This window comes from Balaenoptera ricei, chromosome 5, assembly GCF_028023285.1.
Source record: "Balaenoptera ricei isolate mBalRic1 chromosome 5, mBalRic1.hap2, whole genome shotgun sequence".
NCBI lineage: Eukaryota > Metazoa > Chordata > Mammalia > Artiodactyla > Balaenopteridae > Balaenoptera > Balaenoptera ricei.
In genome coordinates this window covers 6,044,965-6,061,075 of record NC_082643.1, presented here as the reverse complement: position 1 = coordinate 6,061,075, position 16,111 = coordinate 6,044,965, and the positions used below count along the sequence as shown (strand labels likewise).

Genomic DNA, 16,111 nt, shown 5'->3' with positions numbered 1-16,111 from the left:
TAAACAAATGGGACCTAATTAAACTTAAAAGTTTTTGCATAGCAAAGGAAACCATAAACAAAATGTAAAGACAACCTGTGAAATGGGAGAAAATATTTGCAAATGGTGCAACTGACAAGGGATTAATTTCCAAAACACACAAACAGCTCATAGAGTTTAATTAAAAAAAGAACAAAACAACCAAATTAAAAAATGAGCAGAAGACCTAAATAGACATTTCTCCAAAGAAGACATACAGAAGGCCAAAAGGCATGTGAAAAGATGCCCAGTATAGCTAATTATTAGAGAAATGGAAATCAAAACAACAGTGAGGTACCATGTCACACCAGTCAGAATGGCCATCATCAAAAAGTTTACAAATAGTAAATGCTGGAGAGGGTGTGGAGAAAAGGGAACTCTCCTACACTCTTGGTGGGAATGTAAACTGGTGCAGCCACTACGGAGGACAGTATGGTTTTTCCTTAAAAAAATAAAAATAGAGCTACCATATGATCCTGTAATCCCACTCCTGGGCATATATCCAGAAAAGAGGAAAACTCTTAATTCAAAAAGATAGGTGCACCCTAATATTCATAGCAGCTCTATTTACAATAGCCAGGACAGGAAGCAACATAAATGTCCATTGACAGATGAATGGATAAAGAAATGTGGTGCATATATACAGTGGAATATTACTCAGCCATAAAAAAGAATGAAATAATGCCATTTGCAGCAACATGGATGCACCTAGAGATTATACTAAGTAAAGTAATTCAATAATTCAGTATAATTGTTCATAGTAATCTCTTATGATCATTAGAATTTCTGTGGTGTCGATTGTAACTTCTCTTTCATTTCTGATTGTATTTATTTGGGCCCTCCCTCTTTTCTTCTTGATGAGTCTGGCTAAAGGTTTATCAATTTTGTTTATCTTTTTGAAGAACCAGCTCTTAGCTTCAGTACTCTTTTCTATTGTTTTTTAGCCTTTATATTATTTACTTCTGCTCTGGTATTTATTATTTCTTTTCTTCTAGTCACTTTTTTTTCTAATTCTTTTAAGTGTAAGGTTAGATTTTTTATTGGAAATTTTTCTTGTTTCCTGAAGTAATATCATATCTCTATAAACACCCACTTACAACTGTTTTTGCTGCATCCCATAGATTTGGATCATTGTATTTTCATTTTCATGTGTCTCCAGGTATTTTTTGATTTCTTCTTTGATTTCTTCAGTGATCCATTATTTGTTTAGGAGCATATTGTTTAGCCTTCACTTGTTTATGTTTTTTTCAGGTTTTTTTTTTTTTTTTGGTAGTGGATTTCAGTTATTGTGTTCTTCAGCTCTGTTTAGTTCTTTATATTATTTAATTTTTTGTTAAAATTGTCACTGTGTTCATCCATTCTTCTTCCAAGTTCGTTAAGCATCTTGATAATCATTACCTTGAACTCTTTGACAGGTAGGTTGCTTATCATTGTTTAGATCTTTTTCTGAGGTTTTGTCTTGTGTACTCATTTGGAACATATTTCTCTGTCTTCTCATTTTGCCTGATTCTCAGTGTTCGTTTCTATATATAAGGTAGGTCTGGTATTTTTCCTGATCTTGGAGAAGTGGCCTTATGTACAGGACACCACATGGGGCCCAGCAACATATTCCTCTCCGGCCATCAGAGCTAAATGCTTCGGGGGTGTCCCTTATGCGGGCTGTGTGCTCCCTTCCCCTTCAGTTGTGGCCGAGCTGATTACTGTGGGTGCATTGAGCCTGGACCCCCACTAGGCTGGTTGCAAGGCCTTGCCTTGTGGCCGCTCCAGCCACTGGTGGGGGAGGCTGGCTTCCTGAGCGGCCAGATGTGTGGCCCCGTGGTGCATGGCTACTGTGGGCTTGGTGGTGATTGGGGCCGGCCTGCAGTGCTAACAGGCTAGAGAAAGGATTTCCAATTGGCACTTGACAGCACTGGTGTTATCACAGAAGGACAAGCCCCCGGATGGCTGCCACCAGTGTTTCAGTGCCCAGGGGGAGTCCCAGCCTTCTCCTGACTCTCGGGAGCTCCCCACGTTCCCAGGTGGGTATGTCCCAGGTGCCTTTCAAACTAGTGCCTCTGGGCTGGGTTACTGAGAGGGTGAGATTTTGCAAGCACCCTTTAGGAGCAGAGTCTCTGTTTCTTACAGCTCTCTGGCTCTCCTGAATGTAAGGCCCACTCGTTTTCAAAGCCCAACATTCTGGGGGTTTATCTTCCTGGTGCAGGACCTCCGAGCTGGGCGTCCCTGTGTGGGGCTTGGACTCCTTGCTCCCGGGAAGGGTCTCTGCAGCTATGGTGTCCCTCCAGCCTGAGGGTCCTGACTAGACTGCGTCTTTGCCCCTCCTGCATGTCATTGTTACTCCTTCTTTATATCTTTAGTTGTGTAAAGGCTTTGCTGTTAATCTTCATGTCGCTGTCACGGGTGGCTGTTCTGTAAATTGTTGTAATTTTGGTGTGCCTGAGAGGGGAGGGGGCTGAGGTTTTCCTACTCAACCGTCTTGATCCCCTCCCCGCAACAGTCAATTTTAAATGTTTAAAACTTTAAAGTCAAGACACAGCAGTATAAGCATGTTATTTTATGGTATGATAAAAACCCAAAGAATTAAAAGCATATACAGTTAAGTGAGGGAACCACAGCCGAGTCCACCGAGGAAGCCTACATTTGGGGAAACATGCAACAGGGGACTATTGCTTTTCTTTATAAACCCTATTTTATAGGTGTCGTGTTTGGTGTTTACAGTGCACTATTTTTGTTTGTTGGCATTTTTGTTTTGTTTTTCCATGTTCTGGTACTTTGTTAAAATTCGTTTTCTAAATCTGTGAAATCTTGTCTCAAAGAACATGTACTTTACACTTCTCAAACATTCATTTAAGGTACTACGTTTGAACTAATAAGGCAAGATAGAAATCATTACATATTTGTTTTTGTCTTTAAAAAGACTAAATTTTAGTACAGAAGCTAAGACATGCATAAAAATATGTATACTACAAGATAGAAATGGAAAATTACTAAACAATTGCAACAAGAATTTAGAAGTGGAAGAAATTCTTCATTACTGAATTTATCGTAGACAATGATGAATTCGTTTTTCCATAATAACAATTATGCAACATCTTCTGTTTTCTTTATTTTTACCTGCTTCCTTGGATTACAATCAGAAATTGGGGCAGTGGGGACTTCTTTGGTGGTCCAGTGGTTAAGATTGCACTCTCACTGCAAGGGGCACGGGTTCAATCCCGGTTGGGTAACTAAGATCCCACATGTGGCAAAGTACAGCCAAAAAAAAAATATATATATATATATATATACTGGGGCAGTGATTTTACGAACTGAAGATCTAAATTAGTATGGAAGTTTGGAAAGCAACAGAAATAAACCCACCTGTATCCAAGGTATTTGGTTGTCAAGAACCCAGCTGCAAGGGAAGGAAAAGCAGAAGCATTCACTAAAACATTATAAGAGGTACTCTGGAGATACCATTGCATCTGGAGACAGCAAAAGCCCCACTGGATCATTAGGGTAAACTGTATAAATTACGAGAATGCCAAAGGCAGGTAAGCTTTGCTGACATCAAAGACCCATGGAAGCATTGATGTATTCCAATATTATAAAATAACAGATAATCTTGGTGCAGTTCTTAACACACACAAAAATATACTTTTTTAGTGAGCTTTACTTACTAAAAACAGAAATGTGTTTTTTTTCTTTAAAACTCTTTCTTACTTCTGTAAAATATAAACTGAAGCATATTAAAATTTTTGAGTTTATTTGAGCAAAAATTCATTTCAATCAGGTAGCGTCAATGGGAAGTGGTTAGGAGCATTCCACTGACAGGGTCTGGTGGGAGAGACTTCTACAGAGAAAAGGCTGAAGAAAAGTAAGGAAATTACTGATTGGCGACAAATTATAGTCTAGTTGGCTGTGATTGGTTGTCCTTAGGTTTCAATTTCCTAAACTTGAGGTGTTTTTTTTTCACTTTGGTAGCCACCTCAACCTAATGCCCTCCTCATTTAATTAATTTAATACTTTCTAATATGTCAAAATGACAGCATGCATATAATTTCTTTTATTTAGAAATACGACTGAGTAAAACATATTCTGGTGAAATGTCATGCCACTTTCAAAGACACCAGCCAGCAAAGGAGGGTGGCTAGAGATGGTTTTCCCTTAGTAAAGCATCAGTCCACTTAAGGCTTGTTGTACTGTTCATAATCAGAAGAAAGTTAGAGATGATGGATCTTCTCTGTTGGTCTCGGTCATCATTAAGTCCCGAGCTGTTTGGAGAACTTTCACCTAGATCTGCGAACAAAAGGGAGTGAAATGTTTTCCTTTTTTAATCTTGTTTTGCTTGTCCTTTGAAGTAGGCTGGGATAAACTTTTATTGTGAACACGTTATCACTTTCATGTTTAATTTGGAGCAGAGGATAGGGCTTTTGAAAAAGCTAGCTGTTGTCTGCAGTGATATTTTTTCCTAAACATCTGTGGTGATTAATTCAACAGTTAATTTGTGCGCTGTGAAAGGAAACAGGTCATGAAGTGGGGTTTTCAATATGCAAAGATTTGGTAGCGCTCCTTAAGGAAATGACTGAATAAGTGTGCTCTATAATGTAATATATGTTCTCTAGGAGCCTGAGTGTGAAAACAGTAGTGTCTATTTTATTTGTTATTTCTGTGTTTGGCTTTGATTTCAACAACCCTAATTATGTGACAAATGTCTCTATTTCAAAGACTACTCTATATAGATACTAAGACAAAAGAAAGAGGCAGTGTTCTTAAAGGAATGTTTCAACTATCTCTGTCCCTACCCTACATACCTCTATGTTGTTACAGTTGGAAATAAAATGGATATTGGGGGGAAGGGAGGGAAATGCTCTCTTACCAGATGCTGGGCCCTGACAGCAAGAGGACTTTGCTCTTGATGCGGGGGGAGTCTGAGAATTAACTGCTCTGGAGACGTGGTCAGAGAGTGGGCCGCCCACAGGATTCTAGGTAGAAGCTGGAAGTGAAGTTATTCTCTTTGTTTTGGTTTGCTCGAGGTATTTTTCTCAAACTGGAATAAGTCTGATGTAAGATCTGAAAAACAGACACCTAATCATTAATTCCAGCTGTTGGGTGCCCCCAAGGGAGGAGTCTCACTCACCAGTGAGTTTTGGATGTTCTCTATTATCTTCTGTGTTCTCTGGGCCCTGCTTAGATGGATGAAGCATTCTCTAGCCACTGTCTTGGCTTTTATGTTATACATAATATTTTAGCTAAGGCTGTTTCTTATCATTACCTCACACAGCATACAGAGCATACTTTAGAAATATATATAATGCTGGGACTTCCCTGGTGGCGCAGTGGTTAAGAATCCGCCTGCCAATGCAGGGGACATGGGTTCGAGCCCTGGTCCGAGAAGATCCCACATGCCGTGGAGCAACTAAGCCCCGTGCGCCACAACTACCGAGCTTGCACTCTAGAGTCCGCAAGCCACAACTACTGAGCTCACGTGCCACAACTACTGAGCCTGTGCTCCTAGAGCCCGTGCTCCGCAACAAGAGAAGCCACCGCAATGAGAAGCCCACGCACCGCAACGAAGAGTAGTCCCCGCTCACTGCAACTAGAGAAAGCCCACGTGCAGCAACAAAGACCCAACACAGCCAAAAATAAATTAAAAATAAATAAATAAATTTATTTAAAAAAAAAGAAATACATATAATGTTTACATATAACAGTATTTTCTTATATCTTTTGATGCAGTTATGGTAAATATCTGTTTTGGATATAATGGAAGAGGAAAAGTAGAGGGCTTTGCAATTTCCTGAAAGCCATGTTTATCACAGTTTCTTTTCAGGGAACTATCCTATATGCCAAATATCTGTTCCTTGGAATTAGTCTGGACAGGTTTATCTGTTTGTGTGTATGAACAGAATTCTTAGTAGTTTAACAGCTGTGGAACCTGGGCAAAACTTTCAGATTGATATTGCCCTCTAGATTAAAAATAGTTTTCTTTTTCTGTATTTAAGATACATCTTTCTGGCTCTTTTCATACAAGGGATTGTTTAGACAGAAATATTTTTTTTTTCTTTATGAAGCACAGTAAGCTTCTTCCAGAACTTTTTAGGCCAGTGAAATGAAATATTACAAGATGTGATCAAAACTGATAAAAATAAGGTGGTCTTTGAATCTAAATTTTTTTCGTTTTATCTTACATTGAGGTCATAAAACTTAACTACAGTGAACCACCTGAAAGTGATGTAAAACTGGAAACGTGATAAAATACACAAAGTCTAAGTAATCTTGGAAAAATGCAACTCAGGCTTTGATACAGCTAGCCCTGTGTGATGTTTATGATAAATACAAACATACATACATCAATTTCCCATTCACACAAACACACTATTTTTAGTAAATTAACCTCTATCAGGGCAGAGTGGTACAAGTAGTATCCACAGATTGTTTTTAAAAGTATTATGAAAAATTCTTGCTTATATTTACAAAAGGCTACCCTGACATAGCCTTACTCAGGAGTGAGGATGAAAAAGAAAATTCTGAGACCTCTCTCACAGGTCTCTGAAGGGTTAGTGAAGGGCCTCCGTGGGGTAGTTATTGATCCTCCTAAGTAGGTTCTGGCAGTTTTGAACAGCCAGGTGTTTATTCACACAAGTAAATGCATTGTTTTGGCATTAGGAGGCGAAGAGGAAGGGGTACAAAGATGTGTAAACCATGTTCCTGCCTAGATAGTTTGTGGTAAAGAAACATATATGAAATATATCACTATTACACAAGCTCTCATATTCTGGTGATAAAAACACATAATATAAAGATGTAAGAACTCAGAAGAAAGAGGAATCACATTTGGAATGTTGGCAGGAAAGACTGCAGAGTGTTTTATTTGATTTGGGGCTTGCAGCATTATTGTTTAGGAACTGAGGGTGCAATGAGGAAAGGTAGAGAAGTACAAGGGTTTTTAGGAAAGAGAAGCAATAAAATGTTTTCCGGAACAAAACATTCGTCTAAGGTATGAAGACGGCTGTAAAGCTTGAAAAGCAATTAAGTCCATATGGTACAAGTCCGTATATTCCAAGTTTCATAATTTATATTTAACGTACTCGTCTTTAGAAAGAAAAGCCATGGCAGGAGCACAGGACCACAAGGTAAAATAAAATATTATTTATTCAGACACATTGTGCAAAATACTTAAAAATAACTGGATGTTACTTAGCACCAGGAATGGCAGAATGGTTCCCTAACTTCCAAAACAGATAGGATGTTACACTTTCTCCTCTTCCTGGTCATTCAGTTCTTTTACATTCTTACATGGTAACCCAATTTATACACAATGTTCAACGTTTAGTTTTCTCTTTTAAATTTACTTGGATATGAGTGATTCTGATGACAAATGCTGGAGTATTCATTCCTATCTATCTTGAAAATCTAGACATATAAAAGTCTTTTAAAGTACTTTTCATCTGTAAGGAACAGAATTCTCTAAGATTATTAATTGTGACTACACAGAAAAATTTCCAGAGATTTCCAGAAAGGTCACAAAAGTAAAAGCCACTTTTTTTTTTTTTTTTTTTTAGTGAGCACACCCTTATCTCTGTGACACTAACAGCCGACACCATGGTCTGTCTATCTCTTTTTAAATTCTCTCTCTTATCTTTGAAAAATAAAAATGCACACATAAAAAAAAGACCAAATGTCATGTCAGCCCAGATTAGTGCGTGTGCGTGCACACACACACACACACACACACACAAACACACACACCCTAGAAGGCTTTTACAGAATGTTTATAGCAGCTTTACTTACAATAACCTCAAACTGGAAACAGGCCAGGTGCCCATAGATAGGAGAATAAACAGACAAATTGAGATAAAATTATACAATTTAATTCTACCCAGCAATAAAACGGAACTCATTTAGATAAAAACAATATAAATCAGCACAAAAAGAGTGAAAGAACCTTACACAAAATAATGCATTGTATATTATTCTGTACATATGAACTTGTAGAATTGGCAAAACTTTTCTATGGTGAGAGAAAAACAATGGTTGTCTCTGGAGTCTGTGGACACAGAATGGATGGGAAAGTGAAGGGATTTGGGGTCTAGGGTAATGTTTATATCTCGAGACATTTGGGGGTTACATGTATCTACCCACTTGTCAAAACTCAGTGAATGTTCACCTAAAATTTCTGCACTTCACTGTATGTAAGTTTAAACCCTAAAGAAAATAAACCAGCAAACAAATGTTAAATCATAGTAAATGATATGCAAGATGAAGTATTTAGGGAAAGTCTACTTCTGCCTGAAATTTACTTTGAAACATATCAAAAATAAGATTTATAGATGAGGATTAGAGGGTTGGATACATATGTTATAAAGTATGCACAGTATGATGCTTAAGTATAGAAACTAGGCCGTGGTGGGTATGTTGATGGTCACTGACAAAGTCTTTTAAGTTTTCCAATTTGCAAATTTTCACAATTAAATCCTGGAAAACTTATTTTTTGTTTGTTTCTTTTTACTATATTACAGCACTGAAAACAATGTCTGGTATTAGGGAGTATCCAATCAAATATTAGAAAGAAAAAATAACGAATGGATAAATAAGGAGAATTACGAACATGAAGCCCCAATATCCAGTCAGCAGGGCCCTTTTCTTGGTATTTTACTAATCGTCTTTGTGACCCCGACTATAACCTGACCCTACTCTTTTCTTCTTTCCCAGAACAGCGCTGCCAACCAGTTGAGATGATCCGGAGAGAATCAAATTCTTTCTCAACCTCAGAGGATCAACATCTGGATGGTCCCCATCCAGGGAAAGCGGCAGAGGAGGAAGTTACAGAAACAGGTTATTATTTTGAACATAATAATTTCAGAAAATCCGTAATCTTAGATGGGTTCAGTAGTTTGAGGTTTTTGGTGCTGTCGTTTTAATGCTTAATATTCCTCAGTTGGTCTTTCAGACTTCTGTCACTTCCCCCGTCTCACATCCAAGATGGAGCGTGATTTAAGAACAACTGGACAGGGCAGCTCCCTGAATTGCTGACTCTGGTACAAAACTTGTCTCGTCTGAATATTCTGCTTGCTGAATATTTTGCTGCTGAAATCTTTGTCTGGGGTAAACTCTGGTCTTCTCCCATGCCTTTCTGCAATTTTCTTTGACCAGGTTTGTAGTGGTTTCATAGGGCAGCCATAACAAATTACCCAAACTTGGTAACTTAAAACAACAAGCATGTATGCTCTCACAGATCTGGAGACCAGAAGTCTGAATGCAAGGTGCAGGCAGGTTTCATTCTTTTTGGTTTTTTAAATTATTTATTTTTTTATTAAAGTATAGTTGATTATTTACAATGTTTCAGGTGTACAGCAAAGTGATTCAGTTATACATACTTATGTGTGTATATATATACATCTATTCCTTTTCAGATTCTTTTCCCTTATAGTTTATTACAAGATACTGAACACATTTCCCTGTGCTATACAGTAGGGCCTTGTTGTTTTTCTATTGTATATATAGTGGTGTGTATCTGTTAATCCTAAATTCCCAATTTATCCCTCCCCCTCCACTTTCCCCTTTGGTAACCATAACTTTGTTCATTTGTTTTGTATGTCTGTGAGTCTGTTTCTCTTTTGTAAATGAGTTCCTTTGTATCTTTTTTTTTTTAATATTCCACATATAAGTGATATCATATGATATTTGTCTTTCTCTGTCTGACTTACTTCGCTTAGTATGATAATCTCTAGGTGCATCAACGTTGCTGCAATTGGCATTATTTCATTCTTTTTTATGGCTGAGTAATATTCCATTATATATAGATGTACCTCTATATGTCTCTTTGTCTTTTCATGTGACCTTCTTATAAAAACAGCAGTCATTGGATTTAGGGTCCATCCTAATCTACTACGACTTTACCTTAACTAAGTACATTTGCAGACATCCAATTTCTAAATAATATCACATTCTGAGGTTCTGAGTGGGCATGAATATTGTGTGGAGGCACTATTCAAGCCAGTACAAACCTCAGGGTGATTCTAGCTTTGCTTAATCTGTGAAATCTGACTGTAGTTCCCAGTCGTGGTACAGGCATCCTGTCTTATAGCCCTCAGTGACAGGCCACTTTTCCATGTGGAAGTAGCCAATTCTGACATCCTACTCAAACAGGTTTCATCTGATGTCTGTGTCTCTCTTCATTAGAAATTCAGGATATTCTGTGTTCAGATATCAAACTGCTGCTAATTCAGGGACCATACTTTCAGAACCAGTGCTCTAGATATAAATAGCATAGTTTGTCCTCACCTACTTTGGTCTGAGAAGAAAATCTGGACACACATATAGACACATTTCCCCACGCTCCTTCTCAGTTAGAAGGTGAGGGATTCAAGTTTTTTTTTTTTTTTTAAATTTTATTTATTTATTTATGGCTGTGTTGGGTCTTCATTTCTGTGCGAGGGCTTTCTCTAGTTGCGGCAAGTGGGGGCCACTCTTCATTGCAGTGCGTGGGCCTCTCACTATCGTGGCCTCTCTTGTTGCGGAGCACAGGCTCCAGACGCACAGGCTCAGTAATTGTGGCTCACAGGCCTAGTTGCTCTGTGGCATGTGGGATCTTCCCAGACCAGGGTTCGAACCCGTGTCCCCTGCATTAGCAGGCAGACTCTCAACCACTGTGCCACCAGGGAAGCCCGGGATTCAAGTTTTCTACCTTCTCTACACAAGATCCCTTCCAGCTTAGCATAATAAGCTTCGCTGGCTGACAGTTCTCAGAGGAAATGATATACTAATCATTTTATGAGAAAAACCCTATGGAAGAGTGGCCTAGACTAGCTGTCAATACGGAAAATGGGAAATAAAGAAATTTACAAAATTCTTTCTTCTAGAGAAATCCTGGCATTTCTTCAATTTCTTATTACTTTTAGTTTGGAAGCTGAATTTTAAGTTTCTTTTTCCTTGCTTTCTGGTTATCTCAGCAAACTGAATTTCCACACTGTTAGAAGTCAAACTGAAGTATATTAAGATTTTGTAGAGCTTATTCGAGCAAACATCAATTTGAATTGGGTAACGCCAAACAGAAAATGGCTCAGAGCTCTCCACAAGCAGGAGATGAAGAAAAGTCTTTTGTAGAGCAGACATGCAAGCAAAGCAAGGAAATTATTTGGTTGGCTATAGGTCTAGTGATTGTCTTATTTGGGAAGCTTAGATGGCTGTTTGTGACTGGTGGTTCTTGAGTTTTGATTTTTTAACCTTGAGGCATTTACAGGGATTGACTCTGGCTTGGGTTTCAGCTTGCTTTTACAAGCTGCTAAGGCTTTAGAGCCCTGTTGGGCTGCACCTTGCAGACCTAGAAGCCCTCCGCTTGCTCAGCTTCAAGACCGAAGACAGGGTCCTGAGTCAGCAACTGAGACGTCAATGGTTTAATGGCTGGGGGATCTTACAGGTCTGAAGCAAGGCCCTGGAGCAATCCCCCACCATGTGTGGCAGACGGCAGGCAGGACATGGTGTCAACATTTGCTCCCGGGGGGAAGGGGGAACTGCCAGTTATAGGGGAATTGAGGTCAGGTTGGCTCATTTGTTACCAGCGAAACCAGCAGAAGGGGACGTCCCTTGCCACCCCTTTGATAAGAACAATCACGAGCTGAGTTCTGGGGCAAGTAGGTAGGAATGTCAGTCATGTGAGCAGGGTGTAGGTGAAGCAGGTGCTGGTCAATCAGGGGAGGTACAGAGAGCAAGAGAACAGCCACCTTGAGTGGCCTGACTGTACAAGCTCCCTCGGCCTAATGGCCTCCTGTTTACTGAATTTAACAGCACAGCCCACACCCCTGGGGCAAGTGGATCCCTGAGGCTAACCAGTTCATGTACGGGGAAATGCAAAAAGGAAAGCGCAGTAATAAAACAAATACCACACCTATCACAAATATTCACTCTTTTGATTTTTTTAACAAATATTTATCAATTGCCAGCAACAGTCTCAGCATCTTGTGCACAGTATTTCATACACATTACTTGTTTTAATAACTCACAACAGATGGATGTACTCTACCATCCTATTGCATATTGTTGTTCAGTACTCCCTGGGTGTCACAGCATTTTTCCTGCATTTTTTCATTTGCAATTCAAAATTTCAAGAATTATAGTGCTTATTTTTAGCTGCAAGTATTGAAGCTCAGAGAGGCACAAGGTCATAGAACTATTACAAGAAAAAATCAGAAAAATCTGTTTTTATGAAGCCTAATTTAGTGCACTTTACATATAGCCCTAGAGAAAGGTTATGTAATTCTGTCTTTAAAAATAGTATTGTCTTAGGCATCTCACAGAATTTTTGAGGCTGAGGTTTATAATGTGTATCCCAAACAATACTTGGGGTGGAAGATTGTCTTTCTGTTCCACAGGGTTGTTAAAATAATTAAGTAACATTTACTTGAAAGATTTTACAAAAATTAAAATGAAATAACGTTATTTTGTATTATGTTTTTAGGCGCCTCACATGGTATTTTTTTTCAGACAGTGCTAGCTGACTTTGCCAATATTCATTTTCTATGTTTTTAGTAATAACAAAATCCTATTTTTAGCTATTTAGAGTAAAAACTACATTGTCAGACCCAATTGCACCCGAAAGAACCATGTGACTAACATGTAACCACATGTTTGAAATATAAATTTGAAATAAAAAAGCCATCTGCTGATGAGGAAAGGGCAAAAGCCATCTGCTGGTGAGGAAAGGGCAAAAGCCCTCTCTTACCATGAATCTTGCACTGTTATAAAGCAGAGATCTGCTACCGCTGGAGAACAGGACACTTGCTCCAACCCAAGAGCTCTCCCCAGAATACTCCAGGACCCAAAGCAGAAATCAGCTGCCACGGAAGACGGGTGAGGAGTGATAAGCCCCATTCTTGAGGCAAGAGCACATATGGCCTAAGCCCGCAGCTGTAGCAGAAGAACTGAGCAGCCCATCTGGTACCAATCATGAGCTTTTCATCTAGATAGAGGCAACAGAAGTTGACCTCTGGGCTTATGTCTAACTTCTGCACCTGTGTCACACCTGCGTGCTGAAAACTGAGGGAAGAGTAAAAACACTGGTTAAAAACTCTCAGGACATCTGGGATCTGCAATAAGTAAAAAGCAACAACATTCTGTCTCTGGAGTAATTTGAAGTCCGTGGTGCCCCAAATCCAGCTCAACTACTCACTAGATTGACTCAACCACTCCCATTTACAGTAGGACGGAAAAAGAGGTGTGCCTATTTCCATGCATTAAAACTATCTACCTCAATCTCTACTCTATATACAATGCCCAATATTTATTGATAATAAAAACTATGAGACAGTAAAACATGAAAAAGTTACCCACTGTCAAGAGAAAAAGCAATCAATAAAACCAGACTCAGATTTGACCCAGATGTTGGAAATATCAGAGACTGTAACATAATTATGATTAATATTATTATGGTTTAATAGAAAGGTTTTACTTCAAATCACTTTAAAACAGCAGTATGTTCAACATACACAGTAGAATATATTTTAAACTATACAAATATACATTAAGCTGTTTTCAATGATATTAGCAGTAATAATATTAGAATCACTCTTTTCAAATTATACATATTTATATATAAAAATATACGTAAAATGTAGTTTTTAAGCGTGATATGCAAAGTATTTGAAATATAAATACAAAATGGTATGTGGATAAAACAAGCAAGCTTTTTTTTAAGCAAGTATTTTTGTTAAAGTTATTCAGAACCACAAATGTAGGTGTAAGAGAAACAGACTCAAAGAACTTAGTAAAAACACTGTATTTTTACAAATCCTAAATTTGAATTGTAAATACTACAAGCTCACAAGTATTTTTCTCTAAATAAGCCTATAAAAAGTGACCATCTGATAATAATAAGCACCCCTACTCTAAATGCCATTTTCCACTAAAGGGAAGCAGACAGCAGAAATATATAACTTTAGATCTGTGATAAGAAACATGCAAGATGAATCTGGACTATTTTATTGACTATAAAGGTTAAAAGCAAAGACTATGGGATCATATTAAAATCATACCTGAGCCACATTGAGGGGGCTCCTAGTAGCAAATAGGGACCGATCTGAATATTAAAAAGAATAAAACCTACACTAGAAACAAAGGCAACAGATATGTTAAACCTATGAGTTCTTAAAAAGAGTAAATAAAGAAACTGTAATGAAACTCTTCACATTTGAGTTTGGCTACAAACCAATTTGTTATTCTGAAAACTGCTAAACAAAGGGAAAGCATCAACCATGAATGTAGCCATTCCTACTAGATCTATAAATTGTAATGACCTAATAATTGATGAGATATGTTATTTTTTAGGAAAGTATTTCAGAAGGTAAGTGCAGAAGGACTATCAAAGTTGAACATCAACAATTTGTAACCCCTGATGAAATAGTAAATCGAGCCAATGATCTTCAATGGCTGCCAATACTTTTACGCAAAAGACTGCTGGGAAAATTTATTTTGCAAGAAAGAGACTGACAGCACCCAGATCACTGATGAATCTTAACATTTCTGAGTGAGAGATAATCAGGATCACATTTCATCTTGCTTCTGCCCCTGACGGAGTCTCCTGTCAGGGTCACTGGGGCCCAAAGACTGCAGTGCGGATACTAGCTGACCATGCTGCCCCGGTGGTACTTTCTGCCGCTACCGCAGCAGCCCCCTCGCTGGAGAACGCGACCCTCCTTGGTCCAGGGGTATTGCAGGCAACAAGGATCTTTCACACAGAGCAGCAGAGTCTTGCCCCTGTACCACCTCTTCCTGAATATGGAGGAAAAGTTCGATTTGGGCTGATGCCTGAGGAATTCTTCCAGTTCCTTTATCCTAAAACTGGTGTAACAGGACCCTATGCGCTCAGAACTGGGCTTATCTTATATTTACTCTCCAAAGAAATATATGTGATAACTCCAAAGACCTTCTCTGCCATATCAACAATAGGGGTGCTTGTCTGTGTAGTTAAAAAATATGGTGACTCTATTGGGATTTGCTGATAAACTATAGCAAGAAAACTGCCCAACTGGAAGAAGTGAAACAGGCTTCCATTAAACAAATCCAGGATGCGATTGATCTGGAGAAGTCACAGCAGGCACTGGTCCAAAAGCGCCATTACCTTTTTGATGTCCAGAAGAATGACATTGCCATGGCCTTGGAGGTCACTCACCGTGAATGGCTGCATAGAGTATACAAGGAGGTAAAGAATCGCCTGGACTGTCACATCTCTGTGCAGAATATGATGTGTCAGAAGGAACAAGAGCACGTGATAAACTGGGTGGAGAAGCACATGGTACAGAGCGTCTCTGTGCAACAGGAGAAGGAGACAATTGCCAAGTGCATTGCAAATCTAAAGCTGCTTGCAAAGAAGGCTCAAGCATAGCCAGTTCTGTAAATGCATCTGTCCCAATTGAGACAGCTAGAAACAGTTGACTGACTAAATGGAAACTAGTCTATGCGACAAAACCTTTCTGTATTGCTGTCTACTGAAGTTACAGTTTCCCTTTCCTAAAAATGAAGTTTGAGTTTCATATAATGAGAGAATTAAAACAATCTATTGGCCAGTAAGATGTTCCTCTCAACCTTCTTGCACTGCATTTTGAGTTGTTCCATGATCACTTTTGAATAAACAGTTTGCTTTGAATAAAATTTGGTACCTGACTAAAACTTATCAAGTTATAGTTTAAATTTGAATTAATTCAACCATCTTGCAATACAGTGACAGTTGAAACAAAGTTTTTCAAGATGTATAATTTTCTGAAATATTATTTCAACATTTATTATATGGGTAAAAATTAAAGATGTCATTGAACAGATAATATTGTTTATAAAACTATTAGGGGTAAGCTATTTCTTGCTGATAGGTTATGGGAAATTTAAAGCTTTTCAATATTCTTAAAATAACTAAAGGAAATCTTGTATATCAAATTATATCATTGACTTTATTTTCATTTTAGTAGTATGTCAACAGAAAATATTATGGACTCAATGTGTCATAAAATCACTCTCAAGAATCCAGCGGAGAAGTTAGAAAATTCTGCCCTCCCATCAGTTTGTCTACATTTAATTCTCCCATACTTGTATAGGATTTACTTGTAAACAAGTGGGTAACTTACAT

The 16,111-nt window shown here is 38.3% G+C and overlaps 1 pseudogene; it reads left to right on the top strand.

Moving 5' to 3' along the window:
- Positions 1-3,535: 3,535 nt before the first annotated feature.
- Positions 3,536-15,388, top strand: LOC132366747 (ATP synthase F(0) complex subunit B1, mitochondrial-like; annotated as a pseudogene).
- The last annotated feature ends 723 nt before the right edge of the window (positions 15,389-16,111 follow it).